This window comes from Polypterus senegalus, chromosome 10 (assembly GCF_016835505.1).
Source record: "Polypterus senegalus isolate Bchr_013 chromosome 10, ASM1683550v1, whole genome shotgun sequence".
NCBI classification, from domain to species: Eukaryota; Metazoa; Chordata; class Cladistia; order Polypteriformes; family Polypteridae; genus Polypterus; species Polypterus senegalus.
The window spans coordinates 24,983,723-25,008,592 of NC_053163.1; the positions used below are offsets into that span (position 1 = coordinate 24,983,723).

Here is a 24,870-nt window from a genome sequence, read left to right on the forward strand (position 1 = left end):
AGGACCACAAATAGAGGGGATACAGAGCAGACACACAGATACAGAGCAGACACATTACGAGACAGTGGAACTATAGGTACCTTCAAAACAAGACTTGATGTTTTTTGTAAGAATTTAGTGGATGGGACTGGCGAGCTTTGTTGGGCTGAGTGGCCAGTTCTCGTCTAGATTGTTCTAATGTGTTTCAAGTGCATCCATAGCAATAGATAGCCTCACCGGATAGCCTGGTTGTGGTTGATGAAATTACAGTACTCCGGCCTGAAGAAAGCTTCGATCACTGATCATTGAAGTGCAGCACTCTACAAGGCTCTACAAGGGACACCTTGATCACCTTTCCCAAGATGGCAGAAAACTAAAGTACATTCTCTTTATTCAAAGTAAGATGTTTGTAAGTTCCCCGCTGACTGAAGTATATTGCTATGAGGTCAAAAAAATATTCTTGCATACCAACTTCAAAACAGTTTGTTGTGCTCCTGCTGCCCAGCATGAGGATAAGCAGAACAAGTGTGAAGATCTCCCCTTGCGTATATCTACTGAGCAAGCTAGTATGTCTTCAATTTGAGCTTTTTCCAGGTGCTGAAATATTCCCATGCCAGTTTTTCTGTTTTTTAGTTCCCAGAAGCTCACATGTGTAGATATTGCTGTCTAAGAAACAGTGTGGTAGGCCTTTAGGAGACATGACTATTCATCATTAAGCACAATCTTGTGGAATGAAGAATCTACAAAAGAAAATAATGAACAGTCTGGCTCCAGGCAGACAGTGGCCTGGCTGGGATTTTGTCCAGGATAATCCTGGAATTGTGAGCCGTCATGGCACTCTTGTTATTTGTCACATGAAATTCCATCTGTCAACTGTTAGGAATACTTGAAGGTCGAAGGTTTCTAAATGTGTTAAATCTTTATACTGTAAGACAGTATACTTTCTTTCCTAGTAAATTACACACCATCCACCCACTCTGACGTATACATGCTATTATATTGGTTAACATGTACAGTACATACAGTACGTGTAAAAGGAAATAAAAGAGCAATATGTGCATGTAAGCACTCCAGCCCTAGGACCTCTAGTGAGCAGCACAAGCAGGAGGAGCCCCCTCGGAGGATTCTGAACTGCTGGCACATAGCAATTTTCAATAAAGCAATCATTTGACTTGAATCCTCTGCTGCATCTTCTTTTATGTCATAATAAGCTATCCATCATGCCATTTGTGATGTTGCTGACACCAGCATGTTTCTTAAGCTTCTTTTTTGGAAAACCTTTCCTTTAAAAAAAAAGTTCATTAACATTTTTTATTACAATCTTCTTCTTCCCTTTTCCTAACATTTTTAACATAACACAGCAAATCACATTCTCAGGCCCACATAATCCATCTTATTGTCATAGGGTGCCAGAACTTATCCTGGCAGGAAAGAGCCATGAATTTAGGTGCCACTCCATCGGAGGACCCACTCACACTCATCTAGGAGCCAATTTGATATCAAATGTTACACTAACACACACATACACCACTTTGGGATTGTGACATTGAAAAATCAAATATGCCTTCTACACACAGACATGAATTGGGCACAAGGTTGGGCAGAATTCTAGATACAGTGAGGTGGCACTCTTCCCAGTTTGCCATCATGCTAGCCACTTCATTCCTATATTTACATTTAAATGGTCTAAGCTTCATCTGATATGCCAATGACACACAACTTTATATAAGTGTTGATGCAACTGCAACATCTTCACCTGTTCAGGAAATCAATCATTGGATGACAGATCATTTTTTATGACTTAATCCTGATAAAGCAGAAATCCTATTGGTTGGTACCAAATCTGTCCTCTCTACCCTTCTTGGGCTAAAAATTGACGTTGATGGATTCTGGTTGAACCTTCATCATTAGTCTGTAATTTGGGTGTCATCTTTGATCAGCTCCTTAACTTTCCAACCACACATCAGCTCAATAGTACAGACAACTTTCTTCATCTCCGTAACATTGCTCATCTGCTTTTATTCCTCAGTGTGAAGGATACTGAAACACTCATTCATGCTTTCATCACTACCCATCTGGATTATTGCAATGCATTGTTTTATGGCCTCCCGACTAAATATATCAATAGATTACAGTATGTTCAGAATTCTGCTGCTCATTTACTTATGCACACTAAAAAATCTGCTCACATCACTCCTGTCCTCTATGATGGTTGCCAGTTTCTTCAAGAATCAAATATAAAATTATTCTGCTCACCTTTTAAGCCCTTTATGGTTTCGCCCCTCATTACCTTTCTGAGCGGCTGCTTCTTTACACTCCTGCCCGTGCATTAAGATCATCGGACGCTAACTTACTCACCGTACCTAAACACAGGTTAGTAACTATGTGGGGCAGAGCTTTCAGTGTGATGGCCCCTAAAATTTCCTCTCAGCCTTTGTGAGGAAAAATCTATCATTCATTTCAAACTCCTCCATCTCTTCAATGAGTATTATTCATTTTCTTGTATGTCATTTCTATTGTCTTGTAAATGTGTTTTTATTGTTTTGTAAAGTGTCCTTGAGTGTATGAAAGGCGCTACATAAATAAAACATTATAATTATTAAATAACATTAATTATAAGTGGTGTCGCACATGTGTGAGTAGGAGGACATTGTATGGACCAAGCCAAGATAATTCCACGCCAGGCCAGGAGGTGGCGGGGTGCAGTAAACCTTCTCCTGTTGTCTCTGCAGACGAGTGGCAGGAAAACCAATCTGACTCAACATTGAAGACATTACTTCCAGTTATGACACTCAGAAAGACATCACTTCTGGTTCCGGCCCCTAAGATGACATCAGAAGAATGTCACTTCTGGTTCCCCTACGTCACTTCTGGGTCAATCACTTAAAACCGCCATCTTTCCAAACCGTAGTTCAGTTCATGTCTGGACTCCAAATCAGTCACTTGTCTGGAAAATCTAACCCATTGCAGCCAGGGATATTATACTGGTGGCTGCCCCAAACCTTTTAGAGTGTGTCATGTCTGATCATTTTTTACAGTGGATTTGTTGGTTCAAAGAGAGGTGACACAGGGCATTGCTGCACCCACCACATGACAGACCACCTCAGGATTCAGCTGTGCATTGGGTAATGCCTCAGTACCACACTAGCTCAAATAGAATGTAACACTGAGAGGTTTGTTATGGTGGCTGGATTGCCATCACCCAAGCGTTCCCTGCAAGTTGGAGGACCTGATTAACATCATACCCAGGATGGAGCAACAGCAGGTTAAGGGCTTTGCTCAAGGGCCCAACAGAGTGGAATCACTTCTGCATTTACGGGAGTCGATTCAGGAAGCTTCTGATTGTCGGCACATATCCCTAGTCTCAGAGCCACCACTCCACCTTGAAAGGCCAAGCCTCATTTAAAATTTTTCAACTTTTGTAGAAATATCTGCACAACTACAGTAGGCAGTACAGTAGGTAGATGCTGTCCAACCTGCAAAGTAGAATGGCCTAAGGAACCACATATGTTTGGGGCATCACAATGGTCTATGGGTTAGTGCTTCTGCCTCTGGGATGCAATGTGCATGACGTGTTGTATGTGTGGGTAGTTTCATGTTCTCCCCATGTCTTTGTGGTTTTGCCTCCCACATTTCCAAATACATGCTGTGATGCTTTACTCCTGCAGCCTTTGGCACCATACGGCTTACTGGAGCATGGACTTGGGCAAATGAGGACACCAGTGTAAAGTGCATTTCATTCATAATCAGCAATCCATGTCTAAAGTGAGGTGACGTTCCCGTCTTCAACAAATAATCCATAAAACAGTTCAAAATCCAGTAAAGAGGTTTAATAAATAAATTATTAAAACCACAGTCAGTATCAGTACTTTCCTTTCATTTCCCAGCATTCTCTTCTGCTCTGATCTCTCTGGTACAACCATTGGTCTGTTCATGAACAGAATGTCCACCCCAAGCCCGTCTCACATATCCTGCCACCTCCTTCGATATCCACAAGACCCCTGTAGCCCACCGTCTCCTTTGCTGCAGCCACTCAACAAGGTTCAGTCCATTCCATTCCTGGTTTGTTGTTCCTCTCACCAAACACCCCCAAACTACTCTCCCATTCTCAATTATACTGGTCCAGCAATCCAACACTGCTCCTATCTTCATTCTACTCTTTGATTTTTCTTCCTTAACTTCCTTTTTCATTATCCTCTTTACTGACCTACCTTGTCTTCTAGCTCTGTGAGTGTAGGTGCTTTCTTAATGAACCATGGAGCAGAAATGAGGGGTGGCTGTGCTGATTGCACTCACGCATGTGAACGAGCAATCAGTCAATTCCCCTTAAGCACTCCGTGGCTGCACACCTTCCCTCCCACACACAACTAGAACTCATGAAGTCTGAGACACACTTTTCTTTAAAAAATTTACTACACATGGGTCCACTGATCATGTCAGAGACCCATAGACACGCTTCACCACACATGAAGGTTTGGTTTATTGTTGATTCCTAATTAACCCTAGATGAGTGCGTGTCAGCGTGTCGTCCTATGATAGAGCAGCCTTTTAATTACGTGTTGCCAAGATAGGACTGTGAGAACGTTATGGCATGCTATGTATGAACCCTTTAACCTTAAAAAGTGCAAATGGCTGACGTTAACCTCCATACACTTATAGTCTTTACATGTCTTTTAAGCCTTAAGTGCAGTGTATTACTGATAACGCCACACAGACATTAACATGGGCAATGACAACAGTGATATTTTAAGAAATGTATTTGTCAGATCTAAAATGTTAGAAGACTGTAGATTCTGGAAGAAGAATCTTCTAAGTTTTCATTTAAAACACAGACATTAGGCTCTGTTTTCACCCTACATCCATATCGTCCACAATTTTAGCCCATAAAAACAGAAATATTTCAAGAACTTTTACAAGAGCCGAACATTTCTGAGAATACAGCCTTGAGGTGTGGATGGGCATAAATGCAATTTGTTGACATACACTCTGATTGGTTTATGCCTATTACAAAGCCCTTACTTGATTGGCTACTTCTCATTACAACATCGCATTCCCTGATTGGTCACCCATCATGGAAGAAAAATATATTACAAACTAGCTGACACAGAAGAGTTGCTTTCTATGGCGCCTGCTGTCTTGTTCACTTGTATGCATGTAAACTGCGATTTGTGCTCCCTGAATGCTGCATACAACCACAAAAGGCAAATAATTTACAGGTCGCTAGATTTAGACAGAGAAACTTCTGTAAATGATGTGAAAATGATAGTGTGGATAGAGATTGCTTTGATTTTACAAACTATGTTTTTAAATGAAAATATAACAGTGCTGGCATAGTCTAAAATTTCCTTCTTATAACATTGTAAATTCTTTAGTGATTTAGTGATTTGAAAGCACATTCAGATACAATATGGACAGCCTGATTAAATCAGGTTCAAGATAAATAAGAAAGGTGACTGTGAGGTTCACAAAATGATAGATAGATAGATAGATAGATAGATAGATAGATAGATAGATAGATAGATAGATATGAAAGACACTATATGATAGATAGATTTTAATTTTAGTATAGATAGATAGACAGATAGATATGAAAGACACTATATGATAGACAGATAGATTTAATTTTAGTATAGATAGATAGATAGATAGATAGATAGATAGATAGATAGATAGATAGATAGATAGATAGATAGATAGATAGATAGATAGATAGATAGATAGATAGATAGATAGATAGATAGATAGATTGCACTGTGCATTTCTCTAACCAGATTTTCTGGAATATAAAGAAGACCAGCCTACTTGGTGCCAACAGCTTGAGGTAGAGTTTGGTAGAACAAACAAATATCTGATCTTGAAATCCTTTGGGTCCTGAATGCTGTTTAGTGATAATGTCACAAAATCATCAAATTCATCTCCTGGGGTAAGCCTACGTATGTGTGTGTGTGTGTGTTAGCAACACTTTAAAAATCTGAGTTTTGATCTTATGTTACCTCGGGGTTCTTCTAGCAAAGCATCTTGAAAGCACATTTGAAACTGTTATTTAGTAGCACTTTGATTTTGTTTTGTAGTTTATGGATCTATTTCTGACATTCTTTGCCTATTTTTTCTTGTTTGTGAATTGTCATAAAGAGAGGTGCTCTCCCACCATTGCGTTATCACTGCCAGATCATGTCCTCTTCCTCTTTCCTCTTTTAAGACCTTGCTTGAAGTGCACCAGCCTTGTGCCACTTTCTCTTGTCTACAGACATTTTATCCACCAAATGTTACATCTCATCATATGATTCCAGATATTGTGACTGCTAGGAGAGGCATGAATGAAAAAGAATTAAAGACTTGACTCCACCAGACATTTTAAAAACTGTATGCACTGCAGATTGCATTTCTAACCCCTTTATCAGGATCCATGACTGTACTCTAAGATCTTCCCAAGATGAAGATGCATTTTTTTAAAAGAGAAAGGCCAACTGAACCCTTTCTCCCTTTCTTCACTGAAAAGAGTGTAGCAGGAAAGGATAGCCCACTTATCATCTTTGCGATTGGATTCTATCGTCTACCATGTTGACCTCCCTTGGTGGGCGGCATCTCCTTTACCCTCCGGGCAGAGAGGAGGACAAGCTTTGATATGTTCTGAGTTCTCACTCACCACAATGGTGCTGAGCCCTGTGCTTTCTGTGCCAGTGTGAGACGACAGAGTAAACTGTGAAAATGTTACTAATTGTCAAGTAGGGAAAGTTCTATGTTGAGACACGACTACACAGAATAGACCTAATAAAAAAAATTTTGAAGAAACAAGAGCCCCCCTACCCTCAGTTTGTTCTTCTTCTTTTCCTACTTCTACTCAGATACCAATCAGAGTGCAGACCATCCCTTCTTTGGCCTCCTCACAGATCTTTGCATTGCAGTTGGCTCAGTTTTGTGGTTGCCAGTCACCACACACAACCCACACTCCGCACTTCAGCCAAAGTCTGCCGCCTCCCCTGTTTCCAGCATTTCAGTCACTCAAATACACAACTGAATGATTTGCTTCATTCATCTCCTGCTATTTTCATGTCATATCTCTTTCCCAAGCAGAATCTTAACATCGTTTTTAGTAAAGTATTTTTTGCTTCTTCTCTTACACAATATGGGACGGTCACATTTGTAGGACGTCGCTTTGATTTCTCACTGAAAGCAGCCTTTCGGTGACCTCCTGGATTGAAGTTTCTAAATCATTACTTGACTGGTTATATCAGGAAACAGTTTGCACAATACACACTTGACATTGAACAGCATGGGAATGAAGTTTAAATATTTAACAAACTAACTAATCAATATATTTAAAAGTTGCAATCAATTCATGGCTGATCAGAAAATAAGTGGATTGTTGTAGCACTGGTGAAAGTGCCAATGAATTGACGTGGAGAAAAAGGCCCATAATGGACAATGTCACCTCAGCAGCATATGACTGGCAACCTGCGTGAAAATGACTTTTGATTAATGTACTGCTGGAGTCTGAGGAATTTGCTCTTTACAGGGGACAGCAGATCCAGTGTCCTGGATTCACATCCCACGTTGCCTTTGTGGAGTTCTCCTGTTCTCCCCTTGTCTCCAAAGGATTATCGTCAAGCCATTCAGGTTTTTCTTCAACACAACCAAAGGTGTGCAGCTTAGGTGAACTGGCAATTAAAAATGAGCACCAGTCTGAGTGTGAGTGTGGCACAAGTGTGGCCTGTCATTTACTGGTATCCTGTACTGCCTTGTACCCAACGGCCTGGCTTCCTATAACCCCCAACTAAGATGAAATGGGCTTGAAATTGGTATGATTTATTTTGTATAAAATAAAATTTCAAGGCCACTTTATCAATGGACGCAGGCCGCCAGAGTGAACCAACATTGAATGAGGCACCAGTCAAAAGCTGGACACACTCACATGGGAGCAGTTTAGACACTCCATTTAACTTCACATGTGTCTTTAGAATGGGGCAGGAAAAGAAGTGTGAATGATGAAAACATCATATCATATCAGACTTTAAATATAACAGGAGGTTATGTCACTTGCAGAAATTCTCCGATGATTCTGCACTCATGGGGTGTATTGATAAAGGAGGGTGAGGCAGAGGAGTAAGGTTTGAAACTTTGTGTCTTGGGGCAGAGAGAATTGTCTGCAACTAAACATCAGCAAAATCAAGGAATTGGTGACTTCCATCACACTAAAGAGCCTCTATGTCCCGTCACTGTTCAGAGAGTGAATGTGGAGGTGGGCCACTCCATCAGTTACTTGGGTGGTCCACATCAATGACAGGTTGTACTGGTGTCAAAATACAGAGGAACTATATAAGAAAGGGCAGAGTCGGCTCTTTTTCTTTAGGAGACTGTGTTCCTTTAATGTGGGAAGTGACCTCCTTCACATATGCAACATCTCTGTGATGACCAGTGTGATTTTCTATGCTGTGGTGTGTTGGGCTGGTAACATTACTTCAAGAGATGCCCACCAAATCAACGGGCTAATTCAAAGGGCAAGCTAAGTTATAAGACACACTCTGGACCACCTATCTATCTTGCCAACTATACTAAAATGAAAGATAGATAGATAGATAGATAGATAGATAGATAGATAGATAGATAGATAGATAGATAGATAGATAGATAGATAGATAGATAGATAGATAGATAGATAGATAGATAGATAGATAGACTATACAGTATCTTTCATTTTAGTATAGTTGGCAAGATAGATAGACAGATAGACCTTCGTTTTAGTATAGCTGACAGGATAGATGGTCTATCTATCTATCTACAGTATCTATCTATCTATCTATCTATCTATCTATCTATCTATCTACAGTATCTATCTATCTATCTATTTTCATTTTAGTATAGCTGGCAAGATAGATAGATAGATAGATATATACTGTAGACTTTCATTTTAGTAAAGTTGGCTGGATAGATAGTGTGAGAGATGGCTGTCAGCTTATCCCTGTCAATACATCCAGGCCGCTAGATGGAGTCCTCCCTGCAGCATTGAGGTGCCCCGGATTCCCGCAGGGCATCATGGGAGATGGAGTGTGACATCACAGCCCTGCTGGGTGCCATGGGTGCCATTGGACTTTCAGCAAACAAATTAAACAGTAGAAGCACGTCAAAAAACATGACTGGGGTGTCTTTTATACCAACAGCAATACATCTGCATGATGCCTCACCAGGACTGGCACTGTCAAGTCAAAAGTGTTCTTTCTTTTTAATGTTCTTGCTTTATAGTCATTCTGGTGTGTGTTTGGACCAAAGTGTGTGTGTGTATATTTATTTATTTATCTACCTATGTATGTTTATATTTATTTGCAGAGCTTCTGTAAAAATCCAAATCTCCCCCTGGGATCAAATACCTATCTATCTATTGTGACAGAACAGGGCTCTGTCGCTCCTCCAAACCCACAGTCAACACGTCCAGACACCAGGTAAAAGTATCAGAAATAATGTTAATTTCTTGAATAATGTCCACAAAGTACCTCCACCTCCACAATACTCAATAATCAATACAAATTAACACAATAAATCCTCTTCTCCACCCAGCAACTCCCTCACCCTCCCTCCCAACTCCGGCCCTGCTTGCTGAGTTTCTCACAATCCTTTATATAGTCTTTGACCCAGAAGTGCTCCTGTTCTCCAGTCCATGTGATTCACTACCACTTCCAGGTCGGTTGAAGATTCATATTTTTCTTCAGCCCGGAAGTACTTCTGTTCTTCCGTCCCCATGACTTGGGAGTACTTCAGGGCTATAGGGAATATAAAAATCCCTGTGTCACCCTGCAGCGTCCTCCAATGGCACCCATGGCACCCAGCAGGGCTGTGATGTCACACTCCATCTCCCATGATGCCCTGCAGGAATCCGGGGCACCTCAATGCTGCAGGGAGGACTCCATCTAGCGGCCTGGATGTATTGACAGGGATAAGCTGACAGCCATCTCCCAGACTATCTATCCAGCCAACTTTACTAAAATGAAAGTCTACAGTATATATCTATCTATCTTGCCAGCTATACTAAAATGAAAATAGATAGATAGATAGATAGATAGATAGATAGATAGATAGATAGATAGATAGATAGATAGATAGATAGATAGATAGACCATCTATCCTGTCAGCTATACTAAAACGAAAGTCTATCTGTCTATTTATCTTGCCAACTATACTAAAATGAAAGATATAATCTATCTATCTATCTAGTTGGCAAGATAGATAGATAGATAGATATACTTTCATTTTAGTATAGCTGACAGGATAGATGGTCTATCTATCTATCTATCTAAAATGAAAGTATATCTATCCTGCCAACCATACTAATATTAAAGTCTAATTTTAGTATAGTTGTCAGGATAGATAAAGTCTGTCTGTCTGTCTACCCAGATAGCAAATGAATAATGGTGCAGTGCTGGCCAATACCTACCACTTTCATGGTGGCTGTGGAATGATGGTGATGAACTCCTCCACATCTGGCTTCCAGAACACAGCCAAATATCAACCTTAATTAAACCTTATCTCAGATACGCTATGGGCCAGAAGTTTGCCACAGCACAGCCGCTTTTGAGATATGTGAAGTATATACTGTGGTTCTTCTGTGTTGTGAGACCAGTCCAACCTGTCATTGATGTGGACCCCCAAGTACTTGTAGGAGTGGACCACCTCTACATTCACTCCCTGAATAGTGACCAGACATTGAGGCTCATTGGTGCGGTGAAAGTCAATAACCAGTTTCTTTGTTTTGCTGCTGTTGTTGCTATGAATTTCACTGAAACTTTAAAACTGGAGACACTTGGATTGTGGAAATTTTTGTGTATGAGTCAAACTCAATGCTTGAACCCTTCTATCGAAGTAGTACCAGACATTTGGAAAAATGAAAGAAGCAAAACTACAAAAATTGTTTAAAATAATGAAGCAAAACAGACAGAAAGCATAAACGTATTGAATATTATACTTTACAAAAAATAATGGAAGGAATAAATAAAAGAAAATAAAACACTTTAACAAGAATGCCATCCTACCTTTATCAAAACAGTAAAATGTGAAAAATTTCTAAGAGAGGATTGCATATGGAGGACAGCTGTTTCTTCACAATTAGTTCAGCAACCAGAATGCAGGAGTAGAAGTGGAAGCTGGCTAAACATTAATATCTCACAAGTGTCAGAAATATTTCTTTCGGCAGATAATTGCGCATTCAAGGGACAACTTAAAAGGCAGTGTGGCAGAAAGTAACTCCTAAGAGATCTTCAGATCTTGACACAATGATATTTTGGAAAGACTCTGTGAATCAGAAATGAACAAATTTTGGGTTAAATTGCCTGCTCTTGTCAAAACTGTTTTTACTGCTACAGGTTCTGTTCAACAAAAACACGATTTGTGAAGACAATAAGGAAATTGCATGTGTTCTCATAGCACATTTTGGTACAGTGTTTCTTTACAAATGACAAAGCCAAATGGAAATAGAAAAAACAAATCACTCATATGTAGGGGTTCTGAAACTTTTTAATCTGTGGATCTCGATTAGAAAATAGGCATCATTACAGGGACCCAAGCTGAGGATTATTATAATAATAAAATCTGAGTCATAAATGGACAATTAAATGTCTATTCAATAAAAAACTGTACATGTTGCCTTTGTGGAGTTTTCCTGTTCTCCCTTTGTCTCCAAAGGGTTATCTTCAAGCCATTCAGGTTTTTCTTCAGCACAATTACAATTGGTAATTAAAAATGGGCACCAGTCTGAGTGTTAATGTGTGGCACAAATGTGGCCTGTCATTTACTGGCACCATGTCCTGCCTTGTACCCAATGGTCTGGCTTCCTAAGACCCACGAATAAGATGAAATGGGCTTGAAAGTATTATGATGTATATTGTATAAAATATCATTTCAAGGCCACTTTATCAATGGACGCAGGCCGCCAGAGTGAACCAACATTGAATGAGGCCCCAGTCTAAAGCTGGGATGCACTCACATGGGAGCAGTTTAGACGCTCCATTTAACTTCACATGTGTCTTTAGAATGGGGCAGGAAAAGAAGTGTACCCCAAAAAAAAAAAAAAATGAAAACATCATATCATATCAGACTTTAAATATAGCGGTAATATAAATATAGCAGTGCTTGTTCCAGCCTTGTACCCTATGCTAGCTGGACTAGGCTCCAGCAGACCCCTACAGCCCTGTTCAGGACTAAGTGGGTTAGAAAATGACTGACTGAGTTCAAACTCTGAGATTGTAGTTTAAAATCCCAACTGACACTTGTGTGTCCCCAAGCAAGTCACTTCACCTGCCTGTGCTCCAACTGGAAAAACAAAAGAAATGTAAATAATCGTAAGTCATCCTTGGATGAAGGTGTCGGTTGGTACAATTGTTATGTTTTCAATGTAAAAAAGCATATTTTACAACCTAACATTGTCAGTTTTGAGTATTTGTAAGCATTTATTGTCAACTCGGGTGGTGTAATGGCAGCTGTAAGGAGAGCAGGGTTCATGTCTCGGGTTCTCCCTGCGTTGAGTTTGTATGTTCTCCGGATGTTCTTCCAAAGATGTGAAGGTTTCGGTGGATTGGTGACACTAAATTGGACCTCTGGTGTGTGTCTATCTGAGTGTTCACCCTGTGATGGACTGTAAACCCCAACCAGGGTGTGTTCCTGGGTGTTCCACCCTATGCTAGCTGGGATAGGCTCCAGCCCACCATGATGACATATTGGCAATACGAGTTTCCAGTTCACTACTGCAAATCAAGGAGATCCCAAATCACTGCTGTAAACTGGAAAACAAGAACAGCAGAAAAACAACCGAGCGCTCAACTGTACTTACAAGAACATTTACATTCAGCAATATACTTTTTTTTACAGTACTTTACAAACATTTCACAGTATCTTATTAGCATTTTTTTTGCCAGGTATTTATTGTAACTTCCTATATTGCATGTCATTGTCATCGAGAGCTGAAATGTCAGACGGCTGGCTTCATTGTCACCAACATTAAGGCATCAACCATGAAAGTGAACTCAGAAAACATTGGCGCCCATAAGACAACAAAACACAAAATGGTGTCACGATGACATCACCCCATAGCTGTCATTTGAAATCTTATAGTTAAATTTTCATCATTTAGTTATTTTAATTTTATCTGTTGATTAAAATATAGCATTTTATTTTTGATACCACCATTCGGCACCATTACGTTTATTTTTCATTCTGTGACCAAAAGCAAACAGGAATAAACCACTGTTAAAGTATCCATTACAAAATACAAGTGAAAGACAATAACAAACCGTAATAAAATTTGAGATATTTTTTATTTAATTGGAGTTCATATGAAAATGAGAGCACAGACAGCAGTGCTAAACCAAGCTGTGAAACAAACAAAAAAAAAGTAAAGCTAATTGATGGGGCCCTCTGTGTCACCGGTCCCCAAATATCGATTTGCTCCCTGGTTTAGTGAGTGACATCCATTTCTCAATACTGAGGCTGGATAATCTATTAATCCATGGCATAGAAAGCTCAAGAAGAGTGAACGTTTATGAGTATTATGGTGCCGGCCATATTGTTTATGGCACCCACACCTACTATGGGTCATGGGGGCTTTGTTTCTGATGTCACACTTCTGAGGCTTCAAACGATTGTCCTCTCACTATAATAGGAGAATGGAATAGCAGCTCAGGTATCCAAATAATTAGACTAAAATAAAAACTAAAACTTTCACTTTAAGTTTGGATTGAAATCATTAAAGGTACAGGATGTTTTCTACTTGATTTATTCTGCAATTCTTGTTTCTCATTTTAATTCTTAGTTGATTCGTTTCCTGGCGTAGTTTGTCGATATTCAGGCCTACACCTGAGTTTCTCATGACTCTTACATCAGCTCCTAGTCAAACTCTTAATTATCTCAGTCCAAAACCTCACAATGTTTTTACTACCCTTGGCAGCACAGTTTCTATCTATCATGTGCACAACAACACTGATAAAAATAAAAAACATCACGAACCATAATATTAAACAAGTGACAAGTAATGTAGAAAATTAGAACAAGTAATCAAATGTGTATCACAATGTAACAGAAGTGAAAGCGTCCCTCACATCAGAGTCCAAACTTCAGAGCACAAACGTACATCACAGACTATTAGAAAAAAAGGCTGAGGAACACACTCATGAAAGAGCCAGGTTATCTAAGAAAAGTGACAGAGCACACCTTCAAAACTGGGTACATGTCTGCTCCAATTCCATTCTCTGAACAAATCTGGAAATGCAATGTACAAATCTAAGAATAATATTATTTATGAATCCATCCGTCGCTTCTTTCATGCACTGAACCCCCTTAATCCGATTTAAATTAGATGTATTATCCATACATGAATCCATCCATTATCTAAATTTGTGCATCACCACATGCTCAGAAAGTGAGTAAATGGATAACATTTCACAAATCTATCTAGACAGACAATGTGAAAGCATCCGATGCGGGACTGTGCAACTCTGTGATCCAAAGGCATAGAGGACAGAACACCAGACACCACCAGAGCCACAGTCTGAAGAAAGAGTTTGGCAGCAAAACTAGGAAGTGCATTAAGGCAGATGGACCAAAGCTACGTAGACAGGTTTAATAACACTGATAGACATTATTATCCAATTTGGGGTCACGTGGGGGGGATATCATGATGGTGGCAACTGTCCAGGCAGCCATGGTCACAAAGGCAGGTCATCGCTCGACTCACTTATGCTTTACTACAGTCAATAATCATGCAGATAGATAGATAGATAGATAGATAGATAGATAGATAGATAGATAGATAGATAGATAGATAGATAGATAGATAGATAGATAGATAGATAGATATTCACTCATCCATCCATTATCCAACCCGCTTGTGGTGTTATGGGTCCACAGTTCGCTGAGCAAAGGCCATTTTTTAAATAAATAATCACCACGCTCGCGGCTTAGTGAGGGGGCGTTGGGCCATAGCAAGCCGCGGGGCGATCTGCGGTGGGGGCCTTTCTCACCGTGTGCACAGGTGTGGGACTGCCCACATCTGTGATTGTTCCCGTGGCTAATGTGCTGCAGCTGCTATGGCCCCTCGCTGTATATAAGAAGCGTGAGTCGGTTGGGAGAGGCATGAGGAAAACATCAAGAAAGAACGAGAGAGAAAAGGAGAAGGAGACGGAGGTTATAGGGAAGCATGCAAGAGAGAGAGAGCCACGAAGAGCGTGTGGGTGGGTGAGCGAGTGAGCGAACGAGCACTCGTGGGCAGCTGCGAGGGCTTGGGTGTTAGGCCTACACCCAGGGGTTGGAGTTGTTGTTGCTCCCGCTGAGCGACCAGGTAGCGGAGTGACTAGGGAAAGGTGACTGGCCGTGGAAGGCTGGAAAGACAGCAGGAGTCGCAAGGCTTGTTTGGGGAATGTCCAATGTGAGCGTCCTGGCTGTTGGATTGAACCAAGTCTCAAGGCTGGGATGAGTGCCAGACCGAAGCCAGGGATCGGGAGGTCTCCAGTCTCGTGTGATAGCGAATGGAAAAGGGCAGCTGCAGAGAGAGAGCGTCTCACATGCTGCAAAGCCTAGTCTGGAGAAGCAGGTGAGACGCCAGCATAGGAGAAGCACTGAGCTTGTTGTTTTTAAAGACTGCTTCCACATGGAACATTTTAACCTCTGATTTTAAAGGATTGATTTTTTTTGTGTGTGTGTTTTTTAACCTCCATGTTTTCTTTTATTGGATTATTTATTTGAACTTTGAATCACTGCACTATTTATTGAACACTGTTTTGCTGACTGTTTTTAATAAAAAGAACTTTTGCACATTTGAACCATCCCCTTGCTCAGTTGTTGCCTCCACTGTCTAGCTCAACTCGGTTATATCTATCAACGGTGGTGGGGTTGAAGGGGTCCTGAACAGCAATGGGAGCGTTGAGCCAAACCCACATCGTCATACCGCTATATCCTAACTACAGGGTCACGGGGGTCTGCTAGAACCAATCTCAGCCAACACAGGGCGAAAGGCAGGAAACAAATCCCGGGCAGGGCACCAGTCCACTGCAGTAGATAGATATTAATTAATTTTAGCATAGTAGGCAGGATAGATAGATCGATGTTAATTAATTTTAGTATAGTAGGCAGAATAGATAGATAGATAGATAGATAGATAGATAGATAGATAGATAGATAGATAGATAGATAGAGGGGCTACACTACAGAAAGTGCTGAACATTGGCCTAAATGACTAAACGCTGGAGATAGGAAGGCGGTCCTGCGGTGGGTTGGCACCCTGTCCAGGATTGGTTCCTGCCTTGGGCCCTGTGTTGGCTGGGATTGGCTCCAGCAGACCCCCGTGACCCTGTGTTCGGATTAAGCGGATTAGAAAATGGATGGATGGATGGATAGGAAGGCGTACGTCAAAGTGGAGGAGGGCAGATAGATCAGCGAACGTGGAGTTAAAATTCCAGTCTTGACTCACTTTGATGTGATCAACATGCATTAATGCATGTCAAAAAGATAAGCCACTATTGTTAGGACATAGAAATTAACATTAACAGAATAAGTAATTCCCTTTCTGGAACCAAGTTTTACAATGTGAAGTCACAATGAACTCAGTTACTTAAATGTGAAGAACAATGGGCACAGGGTGACTAGAAAACTCCCATGAGCCTGTGACTTAGCATTGAGTAGACACACCACAGACTAGATAGATAGATAGATAGATAGATAGATAGATAGATAGATAGATAGATAGATAGATAGATAGATAGATAGATAGATAGATAGATAGATAGATAGATAGATAGATAGATAGATAGATAGATAGATAGATAGATAGATAGGCTTCACAGAAACCAAAGGAAAAAACAGAACTAAGCCCCAAACACATACAAGAACTTCTTGTCTGGGTAATGATAAGAGAGCTGCTGCCATTAATAATAGGCTTATACTGCAGGTTGGAATCGGATGAAATATATTGAGATCAGACACACCCAATGGTGCAATATTTTTACATTTAAAGGTATATTTAACATTTATATGAAGCAACTCCAGCTTGTTGTCAGAGGAAAACAAGTGTAGACATGCATTCAGACACTGAGAGAACATGCAAACTTCACGTAGACAACAACCAGGTGGAGGCTGCAAATTCAGGCTGATAAATCTGTGAGAATATAATGCTATTAAAATATTCTTTCACTTTATGGTGTATGAAATCACCCCAGAGGAAGCAATTAATAGTGGCAATTGCACGATAATGCTAGACATTGAAAGCCAAAGGCATTATACAATCAGTGTGAATCATCCTTATATTGTTGTCTAGACCGGCAATGCCTTCTTAATGATGTAACAGTACTGGACAGCACAAGAACTGTATTCAATAAACATAAAAAAGCAAAAAAAATTATAACAAACATTATGACATGTTACCAGTGCATTTAGAATAATCAAGAAAGGCACAGACGCGTATCTAGAAATGCCACACAGACTATTAGAAAAAAAGGCTGAGGAACACACTCATGAAAGAGTCAGGTTATCTAAGAAAAGTGACAGAGCACACCTTCAAAACTGGGTACATTTCTGCTCCAATTCCATTCTCTGAACAAATCTGGAAATGCAATGTACAAATCTAAGAATAATATTATTTATGAAGTCATCCGTCGCTTCTTTCATGCACTGAACCCCCTTAATCCGATTTAAATTATATGTATTATCCATACATGAATCCATCCATTATCTAAACTCGTTTATCGTAAGCAGGGTTGTGGGGTACCTGGAGCCTATCCTAGCAATCTTCAGCCACAAGGCAGGAACAACAACTGGTCAAGGTGCTGGTTTATTACAGGGTGAACAGACACACTTGCTGGACCCAATGGGATGAAATCTAAGTAGTCAACGTAAGCTTCAGCATTAACGTTTGCACAGCACATGTCTCATTTGTTGTAAAAGCAGTGTCAACGTTTCTGATGCGCCATCTGTTGGAATGACAATTGCAATATATTCTATTACTAAAAATGTTTGTGATGCACCATCTGTTGGAATGACAGAGACACAGCAACCAGATGGACACAATAACTGACAATCACTCTTTTATTAAGGTGGATGGATTATTACGTGGTGCAGTGGCTCTGGGTTTAACACTTAGCCATTATCCGTATGTGTGTGTGAGAAGGTGTCTTGTCCAAGTTCTTCATTTTTTCCCTCTGGCATTCCTAAAGATGTGCTGGTTAACTTGCCTTCAGTGAGTGTGTATTTGAGAGGGACCTGCGATGAACTAGCAAACAGTCCACGGATGTCCTGCCTTGCATTTAAACTGGGATATACTCTGGCTCCTAATGGTCCTGAACTGGATATGAGAATTTAGAGAACTTCATTATTATTATCATTTTGGGCCTGGCAATGGACTGACATGCCATCCAGGTTTGGTCCGTGCCTTTAGCCCAGTGCTGCCAGGATAAGCATCTGTCTAATGCCACCCTGAATGGATTTCAGTCAGTTTAAGAATGTTATTATTATTATTAGCATTCCCAATCCCCATTAATCCAATAATATCAACACTTTAACTTTTTTTATAAAATCTCATGTCATATTTAATGTTTGCATTTGTACTTATTGCTTGCTGTTGGATTTTTTTTTTTTTTTATCTGACCTTTCATACTGGAATTCAAGCATTAAGAATCTCAAATAACTGTGTACATATGACAATACAAATTAACAGTTAAAATAAGCTAATTAATCAAGAACAAGAAAAATATCCAGGTGAAAGCCAACTGAATATATTCATGAAACACCCCCAAACCTCATAAGAGCATTATTCCCCTAGCCCTAAGCCTACCCTAACCAGCAGCCATACCACTTGCACATCAGAAGAGGTCATCCACATGAATCTAAGCCTGTTTAGGCCTGGCCAGTACTTGGATGAGAGACTATCTAGGAAAAGCATGGATTGGAATTGGTGAGGCCAGTAGGGGGCGCTTACGCCCAGAATAGTGACGAGGATGCTGTGCTGTTTAAATGGCGCCATCCTTCAAATGAGACATAAAACTGAGGTCCTGACTCCCTGTAGTCATTCAAGATCCCTGAGGAATCCTACATAAAGATTTGGGTGTACCCCGATGTCCAGACTAGATTCCCCACCATGGCCTGGTCATCCTGGCCCCCTATTTGCCCCCTCTCTCTAATTGGCTCTCACTCTCACCACTTTACCACCTAACAGCTAACGTGTGGCGAGTGCACTGGAGCAAAACTGGCTGCCGTTGCATCTTCCAGGTGTGTGCTACACATTGGCAGTGGTTGTAGTGGCACCCCACTCGCTACATAAAACACTTTGAGTAGTGAGGAAGGCAATATATCAATGTAAATGTAAAGAATTATTATCATTATTACTATTATAATTATTGCCAATAAGCACTGCTAGTATCACCTCCATGACTCTCAACTTAGTAATGGATGGCTGGCTGGATGGAGTACCAGTATTTCTTGTGCACAAATTATTCACAACACTGCCCAGCTTGCACGGCTGTCATAAAGTCCAACAGATTTACAAACATGATTCATAATTGGTGTAATTTACAATACAGCCTCCTAAATCCAAAGATTTACTCAGACAGCATAGATTAACCCATATGTGTCGAGTCAAATTCTGAAAAATATTAGGAAATCATTTAAACCAAACCTGTATGTAAATGAAAACAATAAATAGAAAATGTTGCCTCATGAGGATATCGAAGCCATTAATCCACAACAAGCCATAATCAGGTGCCGGCGGGACTATTACGTGTTGTAAATTGACGCGACGTTTGGCAAATAGTAACTGCTGAAGAAAATGAGGAAATGTAATAATAATCAAAAAGAGAGACCATGTGAATTAAATAAGTGGAATAATTAATACATGCTAAATATCTCTCAGGCAAACACCGCATATATTTGGATTTGTCAGCTGAATAAAATAATCACATTTGCTGCATTCATTTTAATATTTCTCGGGCCCACGTGCTTGTTAATGGCAGCGAGATTGCTTATTAGCTTCTATCTAATTTCTTTTTTTGTTTGGTTCCACAAATGACTTAAGCCTGCCTTATAATTAACACCGTTATCCAAAGGACAGAGCGTCAGATCAATGAAGTAACAATTTGGGTCCTCAGAGGACAACCTGGGCTCCCTCGGCCGAGGACCGTATGCCTGTTCTCCCCCCCCAATAAATAACCACCGGATTCTTTACTGTCTTTCTCTCAATCATTTTTCAGCGACAACCAGTAAGATTGCCAGCTGTTGCTTTGCTTTGGGCTCTTGTTACCGAATGCTTTGGCTCAGTCCACACACACACACACCAGGAAGCTTAATAAAAATGATGACATTGTTCAGTGTCTGTTCGGTCTGTAGGGACAAATCATTTCTGTGTAGTCTCTACTCAATCAGTAACACCGCTATACTTTGAAAAAAAATGACTTGGACTGTGTACACAGAGTCATAACATGTCACTGTTTTTACAGAATGAGAAATAGTCGGAAAGGGTTGGAACAAAGAAGAAAAGTGTGTGGCCCTACAGGACAAAGTTGCCATTGAGAGCAAACAATTCAGAACAATCTGACAGATCACAATCTCAATGAAATGTATTTAGAAAGTTGCATATGTGCTGGGTGCACTGAGCATTCTACCTAGATAGAATATTTCATACTTATCTGAGAGAACCATAAGAAAGAAAGAAAGAAAGAAAGAAAGAAAGAAAGAAAGAAAGAAAGAAAGAAAGAGATTCAAATGATCCAATTCCTGCAGGAGAACATCTCTCATTTGCCAAAATAGCACACTTAATCTCTCTCGTGCCAGAAACACAGCTTCCTTCTGGAAGCAGCAGGAATCGGCGCCAGAGAAAAGTTTATCCCATTCACCATCATCGGAATCTGAAATGTGGAAATCTGGCCCAAATACACAACACAGACTGAAGATCTCTAAGAAGGCATTTTTTTTTTTAATATGGCAGAAACCTCAGCCATATTGACTAAAGAGCATAGAAAACATGAGAAAGCGTAAACTGAAAGGTAGAATCCAGACAAGAAAAAGTGGGGGAAAAAATGTGAAGACTGGTAAGAATTTTTGTTTCAAGTCTTAATAAAAAATAATAAACTCTACCTACCTACACTGTTGAAGAGGAAAGCCATCTCCACACTATATGGAGATAAAGAAGACCATTACAGGGAAAATCTGATTGCCTTCCCTAATGCAGCAAATAACACACTGTCAGCATCAGAGAGAGGGGTTAAAAAAAGGTGAATCCAATTAAAGTTAATGGAAACCCACCCCAGGACCCCCATTTTTAAAATTTCAAAAAAAAAAATATATAATTAAATGCATGGGTGGCATGGTGGTACAGTGGGTAGCACTGCCACCTCACAGATCCTGCAGACACTTATATGCTACAACCCCATACCCCCACCCCTATCTCGGTGGGCATGTCTTCAGTTTCACATCTCTGAAGACGTGCGGGTTAGAGCAGTTAGCCATTCCAAACTAAGAGGCGTGTGGGTGGGCTCGTGAGGGGGCCCTGCGATGGACTGGCACCCTGCCTGAGATAGGCAGATTTCAGAATATTAGGTATTTGTCTTCCCATTCCTAGATAGACCTCTAAGTAAAATGTACTCAAGGGAAAGGGTCATTTGTGTATTTATTTATTTTATTTTATTTTCCCAAAGTTAAAAACAGCACATCCTCAAGAGAGCAAATTATAGTCTCATATATTGCAGGCTTACTCTTCAGTAGATGAAGGACAATCGTATTGGTGAAATTACTGGGATGGAAAGAGAGCGGGGAAAGGAGTAATCAAGTAAAATGCTATTACAGTGCATAACGATAATAGCGGCTAGATGGAGGCCACTTGTTTCCACGTTTTAGATTAAGAAATCAAGTAAATGGCAAATAACACTTAGAGCTCTAGAGAAGACGGCAAGTTCGCAACATTACACTGAAGTCCTTTTCGATCACCCACTCGTATAAGAAAGAAAGAAAGAAAGAAAGAAAGAAAGAAAGAAAGAAAGAAAGAATTACAAACATGTTTTAAAAACACGTCTACTCGAGGCGACATTAAATATGCAATGTTTAGATCGCTCACCTTCGCATCAAAAAGGCGCGTCCAGGTTCACAGCGAGCAGATGATTGTTATTTGCTCCTCCAGGCTACGATCAATCAGACCCGTGAATATCCTTTAAACCATTTCTTAAACAGGTATATTTAGCCGGAGTAAAAAAAAAACGTACAAATACAACAATGTGCCGAGGTTGAGCGTGGAAAACGCCAAAAAAATAAACGAAACGTATTAACAGCAGAAATCAGCTCCGCGAGTCCGTGACACTTGCCGGTGTTTTGAAGTCCATCTCGACCGAAAAGACGAGTGCCTCGGGGGGTTTACAAAACCACATCTTCGCTTTACTGGAAATCTGGTGTATTCTTCAGGTGGCTTGTTTGGGGGCAGAGGTTTGTTTAAAAGTCGAGTTAAATCAAATCGTTGGTCAATTACGAATCCATGTAGTTCGACTCACGGCTGGATCGGAGGCAGCCTTATCTCATCCCCAAAGTGCGAAATGTTCCATTTACTGGCTTTACCTGGATTCAGGTCTCTCCGTACTTCCACATCCCCGTTGAAATATTTTTATTTTTTTTTTTAGAAAAATCAAGCAGTTTCAGTTGTTTTTTCTTTCCACTAAATCCATTCTTTGTCTTTTTATTGGGTATTTTTTTTCTCTTTTGGTATTTCGGAATATATCATTCCATCCTTGGGTGTTTAATAACGGGTGTGCATTATTTGGCTTTGGTTGCTGTTCAGTTCACTTTTCCCTGTGGACTGAATCGTCTGTGAAGCTTTGCGATGCTTTTGTATTCAAAGGGATTATGGACCAAAAAATATATATAAATATATATATATATATATTACAGGTGTCCGCTTAGCATTATCTGTGTCGAGCAGTTCAACACGTTGGTGCTGCCGTCCGCTCCCCGGTGGTTCTTCTTGGCAGCATTGGGTTTGTAATAGTTAAAATATTCAAGCCTTTTAATTTCAGATGGCATCAGGGCAGTTCACCGGTGGCTGTGATGTGTCTCCTCAGTATCCTTGCCGAATCGGATCCTCGCGTTTCCCCTTAAACGATCGACTGCGCTGCGCCTTTCAGACCGGTCACTCTTGCGGCTCCCAACTCTCTTCCCTTGGAAATGCGAGAATCTGCGCTCCTTCTCCGACTCATTGCATCCTTTTCACTCCCCTCCTCTCTATCCGTGTCTAACACACTCCCCTCTCTCTTTCGCACACTCTGTACTGTTTCTTTCCGCTTAATAACAAACACGAGAGGGAATCGTGGTAATTTTAAATGAATATATAAATACACGCATCCATTATGAGAGAGTTCCTGCCTCTAGCAATTATACTCGCCGCTGCACCTTTATTTTTTCCATGTGATGCGCAGAGACAAAAGCAACGAAAAGAGAGAGAGAGAGAGAGAGACAGAGAAATAGGAAGAAGCAGAGAGCAGCTGGTCTTAGATACAGTTAAAACATTTCTAAGGCATCGATATGTTCACCTTTACATTGTTAACGCAGAACAGCTGTGTACAATTTAAAGCGAAAGCGTTTGTAATCTTGTATCCTTATGTATTCATAACAATAACACTTACTGCTGGCGTAAATCGTACATGAAATTGATCTCTCTGCCTTTATATGGTTAATATGGGGAACGTTCTCTGCTACGCATTTCTCAAATACTACAGCTAACTCAACTTTGTCTTCCCAGCTGTTTCTATCTTCACTGTCATCTTAGCTTGTGACAAATCTTGAGAGTATTGTAAATTTATGTAGCGACATTTTTGTAACAGTTTTACTGTTAGGTAACGCAGACATGTGTTTGGTGACTGGGACTCAGCCGTGTTTAAGTACACGTGTTCGTTAAACGGCATAAGAAAATAATATTTGGGGGTGATATGACAGTCGTTCATCTATTTATGATTTACGTTTGAGTGATTTAAATATAGATGTAAGTAACCCCTGGGGTGATCTTTATTTATAAGGCCCATCTACCTAATCGTACCTAATTTGTCCATCCCATTGTTAAGTCGGGTGAAAGGCAGCAGGGTGACGTCACACAGTCGCGTACTTGGAACCCTTCGTAGAATAAAATGGTGCGTTGTCATGCAATAGTTCTACGAGGAACCATACAACCCAGTAAAGAACAATGCAGTGCCATTAAACAATCGGGATATTTAAGCGTATAGGAGCAATTGATAATATATGCAATGAACAAAATGATCAGATCACATGCTTAAACCTCTTAAGCCCCCCTCCTGATGTTTCTGTGCGCAAAACAGGAACAATCCATGGACGGGACGTCAACTCAGCACAAGGTGAACGAACACACAGAGTCGCACATTCTTAACACAAATGAGAAGAAGTCGAGTTTACAAAGAAAACGCACACGTGTTCGGGTTGCGCGAGAAAACCCCACGCGGACACGGGAAGAACGCGCATATGTCACACAGGCGGTGTCTGCGTGGAGAATTTAGCTGTGATGCCCGGAGCTCGGGGGTTTGTAAACAGATAAAGAAATAAGGCAGACAGACTATCGCTTTTAAATGCTCATCTCAAGTTATGAATTTCGCGTTATTCTTTCTGCACAGGGCAGCACCGTGGTACAGTGGGAGACCCGGGTTCGCTTCCCCAGGTCCTCACTGCGTGGAGTTTGCATGTTCTCCCCGTGTCTGCGAGGGTTTCCACCCACAGTCCAGAGACATGCAGGTTAGGTGCATTGGCAATCCTAAATTGTTCTTGGTGTGTGTATGCTCTGCATGCCCGTGGTTTGTTTCCTGCCTTGCGCCTTGTGTTTGCTGGGATTGGCTCCAGCAGACCCCCGTGACCCTGTAGTTAGGATGTAGTGGGTTGGATAATGGATGG

At 40.6% G+C, this 24,870-nt stretch overlaps 1 protein-coding gene across 2 annotated transcripts in view; it reads right to left on the reverse strand.

Moving 5' to 3' along the window:
• The window catches only part of LOC120536964 (voltage-dependent T-type calcium channel subunit alpha-1I-like), an 808,892-nt gene extending 785,507 nt beyond the window's left edge, over window positions 1–23,385 (reverse strand). For both annotated transcript variants that reach the window (XM_039765546.1, XM_039765545.1), the window contains exon 1: window positions 22,049–23,385. The gene's annotated coding sequence lies outside the window, so the exon portion shown is untranslated. The remainder of the gene's footprint in view (window positions 1–22,048) is intronic.
• Window positions 23,386–24,870: the final 1,485 nt, after the last annotated feature.